Source organism: Vigna unguiculata, chromosome 8, assembly GCF_004118075.2.
Source record: "Vigna unguiculata cultivar IT97K-499-35 chromosome 8, ASM411807v1, whole genome shotgun sequence".
NCBI classification, from domain to species: Eukaryota; Viridiplantae; Streptophyta; class Magnoliopsida; order Fabales; family Fabaceae; genus Vigna; species Vigna unguiculata.
Genome location: NC_040286.1, coordinates 32,919,080 through 32,925,079, shown reverse-complemented (window position 1 = coordinate 32,925,079; position 6,000 = coordinate 32,919,080).

Here is a 6,000-nt window from a genome sequence, read left to right as displayed (position 1 = left end):
CTTTTATTTATCTACGGTCTCTAAGAGAAAGAAAAATAACTTTTCTTAAGGAATTGCGCAGAAAAAAAAAAGGTAAGACACTGCGAGAAGAATGTGTTTTTTTTTTTCTTGCCTTCTTTTGGTATTTTTTCATGAATAATTATATTTAGGATGTTATGTTACTTTATTTTTTGTAAAAATTTATAAAAAAATATTAATATAAATAAAATTGTTTACAATTCATTTCACGACTTAATTTTTCATAATATTTTCTTTATGTTTCAAAATATTTTTCAAATGGCAAAAAGTGCTGCCATTGGATTACTGGTGATACTGCCAACCAACATGTTTCAGGATTCTACAATGCATAAAATATAGAATTATAACAAATGTTTTTAAATATTTTCTCTCACGATAGTAAGTGCACAAATAAATAAATGATTCAGTTTTTTTCTAAATTATTTTACAATCAAATCTAAAATTTGTCAACCACACGATGACAGATTTACGTTGGCATCTCTCCTTTTATGAAAATGAAACTCATCTACCAAACTGGAAATGAAAGTAACTCAACTCTCGTGCACGTGTGTTGTTACATTTCAATAATTGAGTTAACACGTATTAGCACGTTTTTACGAATATTCTACAATAACCTAAATTCATGTATAAGAAATATAAATTATTCTTTTATTATATTTGTAACAATATGTAATTCAAAAATAAAATCGGACTAGTGATCATTAAGTAAATTATTGGAGTGAGATCTAAGCCTTTACTGTGAAAACAAACTTGTACATACCACCATGCCATAAACAACGCAAGAGAAAATTAACAGTTTTACAAAAGACGATGCTCCTCTAGAGCATGAAATTACTAAAAAGAAGAACACTTAGGGCCATAGGCTGCTCCTGAGAGTCACACAAACAGATCCCCTAAGCTGCACCACTGCTACCACCAAGCCTACTCCCAGAATTTCCTCCATCTGCTCCCACCAAGGGTGATCATCGCAAAAGAGGAAACATAACATGAACATAACAGAAATTCAAGGGTAAGCTAGTGCAATATAACTTTTTATCAGGGTATAGCAGTCAAGTATTTAAACAGTTCAATCATGCAACACAGTAGGCATAGAGAATCAAATTACAGCAAACACACAAAACACTATAACTCAATTATCCGGATAAATATACTAAGATCGGATTCACTAGACGCTTGCACTTGTGGTGACCTCTACTGTTCTGCAGAGCCATTGCCAATTGGTTTCACCCTACCACGCACGAGGTTAACCTTCAAGCATCTAAGGCCCTTATCCTGCCAAAGACTAAGGCCTCCCGCCACTCTCACCGCTTGGGTCAGTTTGCTCTACCTAAGACACACTGACCCTTTAGAGTTTCGGGATGCGATCCTTACTTGAATCCATATCCTAATATATACACTACACGCCACCATGAAGTCTCCCCACGAGACTCGTGGAATTACGCCTATCACATACAATTTTCATGTCTCTCATGCCACAACCACCACTTATCATTTCAACATTTAATTCTCATGCATATTCTCAACCAACCAACAGAATTCCTTATATTACTCATGCTAACATACAACTTTCAGTGTATACAACTCATACAACTCATGCAAACACACCGTAATCATGCACGTTCGAGATAAATAGCCACACTCAAGGTAAATAGGGATATAACATATAAATCTGCACTATTCTCGCCCAGGCTAGAAGTCCTCGCCTAAGCTACAGTAATTGTCTCGCTTAGGCTAGGCATTCTCGCCTAGGCGAGGCCTGTAACAGTGACACTCTGTGAGCTGTTGCCTGGGTGAGACTCCCTCGCCTGAGCGAGATCACTCTTCGCCCAAACTCAAAATCCCTCGTCTGAACGAGAACGCGAGCAGAGGACACCAAGTTTTCTTCAAGAACTCGCTTGGGCGAGTCACTCTCGCTTGAGCGAGACAACGTGTCACTCAAAACAAGAGCCCTCCGCCTGGGCGAGCTGCTCGAACAGAACCTGGGCGAGTCTCAGCTATTCTCGCCTAGGCGAGACGAGCTCGCTTGGACGAGAATAACAGTACTCGCCACGCCACTGTTACGCGCATGCAACAGGGATACAACTCAAAAGCAACATACCAGAACGCAAACAAGCCAGTTAATACCATCCAAAACATCAATCAAGCATAAATTCATGGTACATACCAAAGGCATGCAAAAATAGTTCTTAAGGACTCAAAACATAGCTTCCCTCACCTCTGTTTTGAGCACCAAAAGCAAACAGATATTAACTAAGGGGTACTACAGCTCCAGGAACTCGAGTAGTGAGCTGAAAAGTGAAAACCAGGACAAAACGAGGTAAATACTTGGAACCCTACCCTACCAACATGCTCAAACAGCGAAATGAGGAGGGAATAGACCAAAGAACTCTGAAGTTCAACTTACCAGAAGGTACTAGATGGGTTTCGTTAGCTCGAATGTGGATGAAGATCGTGTCCTAGCAGAAGACAAGAGAGGAGAGGAAACTGTTTTCTGAAAAAGGAGACAAGAGCATACTGAGTGAGCTGAAAGGGGTATTAGAGTCCTACAGTTGGGCTGGCCTTGGGCCTACGAAAATGCCAGGCTCAATCCTTTTTGGGACAGAAAAAAGACTTACATTTACACTGTTTGAATAAGAAAAAAAAATGAGAAGAAAAAAAGTATAAAAGAAACAAGGACTTTAATAACTATTTATTTATCTTTGTAAGATGCGACTTGTGTTTATGTTATATTTCTTTTTTCCATTTTAGTTTTCGATAAAAGCAAACTTACGCGTGTATTTTTTTTTTATTATAATTCTCAACGAATTTGTACATTTTGTTTTTGTCCTTAATATTTTTTTCTTGATATTCATAAAATTTTACTTTCTTTTTCTTTATTATTTATATGAATTGTTTGAGTGATGAGTTGTTCGTTAAATACCCATATTAATGAATAGGATAAACATGTATATTGGTATAAAAATATTTTTATTTAATAAAATATTTAATTAATGTGACGAAAATGGTTACATTTCATCTTAACTAAAATTTACATTATTATCTTCTTTGACTATTTTTTCTCCCTCATTAAAACACAAGAATGATGATAGAAAAATAAGTTTTTCGCTCTTAGTATCTTTTTTTATCTTCTTTATGTTTTATATTCAAATAGAAAATGTTGAACAGGAGAAGGCATGTAAAATCTAATTGAATAACGCATATCTTTTGTATCTCAAATTTTCTTTTTCTTTTATACTTTCAAAAAAATATACATACTTTAATTTTACTTATTAGTTTTACCTAGCCCTAACATGGTATTCTTTTTTATCAACCACTAAGATGGAAATTTAACAAATTATTAATCGCTTAAAATGTGTACATAACCAATACAGACAAAACAAACTAAAACTTTCATGTATGGCGAATAAAACGGATAGACATGAAAAAAACAATTGACAATGGCTATATTACATACAACTACTTGACAACATCATTATAATAGTAAAATAATAATATAAAATATTATTATATCATTATATTATTATAATATTATATCATTATAATATTATAATTAGTTAGGAAGTAATTGTATATAAAATAAAGATTGTCAAAATATTTTTATTTGAAAATAATATGGATTAGTTCTACTTAGTTATTAATGCATCACGCTAATCTATCACTTAATAAATGTCCATAGGTAGGAGAAATCAAAATAAAACTAAAGTTTATATCGAAATCTAAACTGAGAAAAGTTACAATAAAGGTTAATAAATAAAATGGAGAATGTGATTGAAAAGATAAAAATAATAAAAATATTTGAATTTAGAGTCCGTTTAATTTGCAAAAATGATTATACTACACCGGATGATTATAATATAATATGATACAATATGTTTAATTTCACATACATAACTATAGTCTATACTCAATTGAGATTTTTTTCTCATACCACTTACCCTTACAAGCGCATATGGTTTTGATTTCATTTTTCTCATTTCTAAAATAATATGTATTAAAATTTTCTGTTAAAAAAAAAATCCATTTCAATGGTCCACGATGCAGCATTTGGTGTTCCTGTTATAATTAATTGTTTTGAAATCAATAAAAAAAAAAAGAGATTTTTTTATAGGGTTTTCATTATTCATTTCACACACTGCACAAGGAAAATATAATACCTGTCACCACGATATTTACGATACTTGTTGATACTTGTTTTGTGTCTACGTGGATGGTATTCTTCACGCCACAAAAATAATTGTCAATCTGTGATTTCTAGAAACTAAAGGAACAATGAGGGTTACAGATTTTATATTTGAGAAAAAATTGGACTAAATTTTAATTTTCTTTTGTAATTTAAAGTTTATTTTAATGAAATTTATTATTTATTAAATCTAATGTCTAATCTTACTTAAATATGGATCGAGATGTATAATATTTTTTTTAATTAGAATTCTAAGATGCCCAATATCTTTTTTCGAGTGTCTCTTTTAAGTTTAGATTTGAACTCACTCATAAAAAAACTATCTACTCTTTTATTAGAAGCTAAAAATACGGAATTTATTTAATTTATTTTCAGCCCAAAAATAAGTAATGAATAATTTTATAATGAGAATATTAAAATTTAATTATTTTTATTCTAAATATGCAATTATTTTAATTATATATGCATAAATATTTTTTTATCTAAATAACGTAGTTTCGTATTTTTATTTTATTATATCTTTTCATCACATGTTTGGCTTCTAATCCACATAGAACATTGATGCTTATGCAATGCAAATTGGCAAGGGACCCACATTATTTTATATAGAACATTATTTTATACGCATGATATTCGTCAATATTTATAAATTGTTTACAAAATTTAAATTTATAATATTCAATTATAAATAATTCCTCATTTTTATTGGAGTTTTACTCATCAATATTAACGAAGTACGATTTTTTTTTTCATTGCTAATCATGGTTTTGTTTTTATGAGAAAAAAAAAAACTCAAGTGATAAAAATTTAAATAAACAAAACACTAAACCAACGTAATATTCTCCACCAACAGCCGTCCACAGAAAAAATAAGCAGACAATAAAGATGAGTCCGTTCACGTCCAACCATTTTTTCTTCAACTTGATGTGCATGCTTACGTCCTTTTCCTCAGAAAAATCAACTACTTTTTAATATTTTTAGAGCATGTGTGATGTGATTATTATCACTAATTAATTGTTATATAACTTTTTGAACTGTGCGATCTGTTTTCCCTTATTTGCACGCAGTGCTGGGAATTAGATTGCAAATTTAAATAATTTCTATTTTAAATTTGTTTTTAAAGTAATCATATAAGAACTGTTTTAACCTAGAGTTTGGGATTTTAAACCAGAGAACACAGGAGATAATCTGATTCAATGATATTTGTATTTTAAAGTGAGAAAATTCAAGTGCCTCGGCCTTGAATGTGTTTTTCTATTTATAAATACTTTAGTTATAAATCATACACCTAAAAGATACAAAAATAGTACATTATAAACCTTTTCATCAATATCTAGGTTGTTCTTTGGTCCAATAATCATCTTTCAAAATTACTCATTGATCTAATAATTATCTTCGAGATTGCTCTTTGAATCTATGGTCAATTCCACCATAATTTTTAACTAGGATTTTGGAATTAGACTTAAGATTTATCAATAGTTCTATGAACCTATTCATTTGATCGATATCTAACATAATTTTGAATGAAGAATCAAAATAAGATAAATTTTTTTCTTCTTTAATAATATAATATTCTTTTCAATAATTTAATAATATAGAGTTACTGTGATCATGGATGATATGACAACCTCGCTTATAAAATTTTTAAATTTATTTTCTACAAACTATGATAAAAAAACACTTACTATCATTTGCTAAAATATAGCCTAAAATCCATAATTTTTTTTAACAATATCAACTAAAAATTTTGGATTGCATAAATGTCAAATATATTGAATATCTATGTAAAATCCAATAATCAG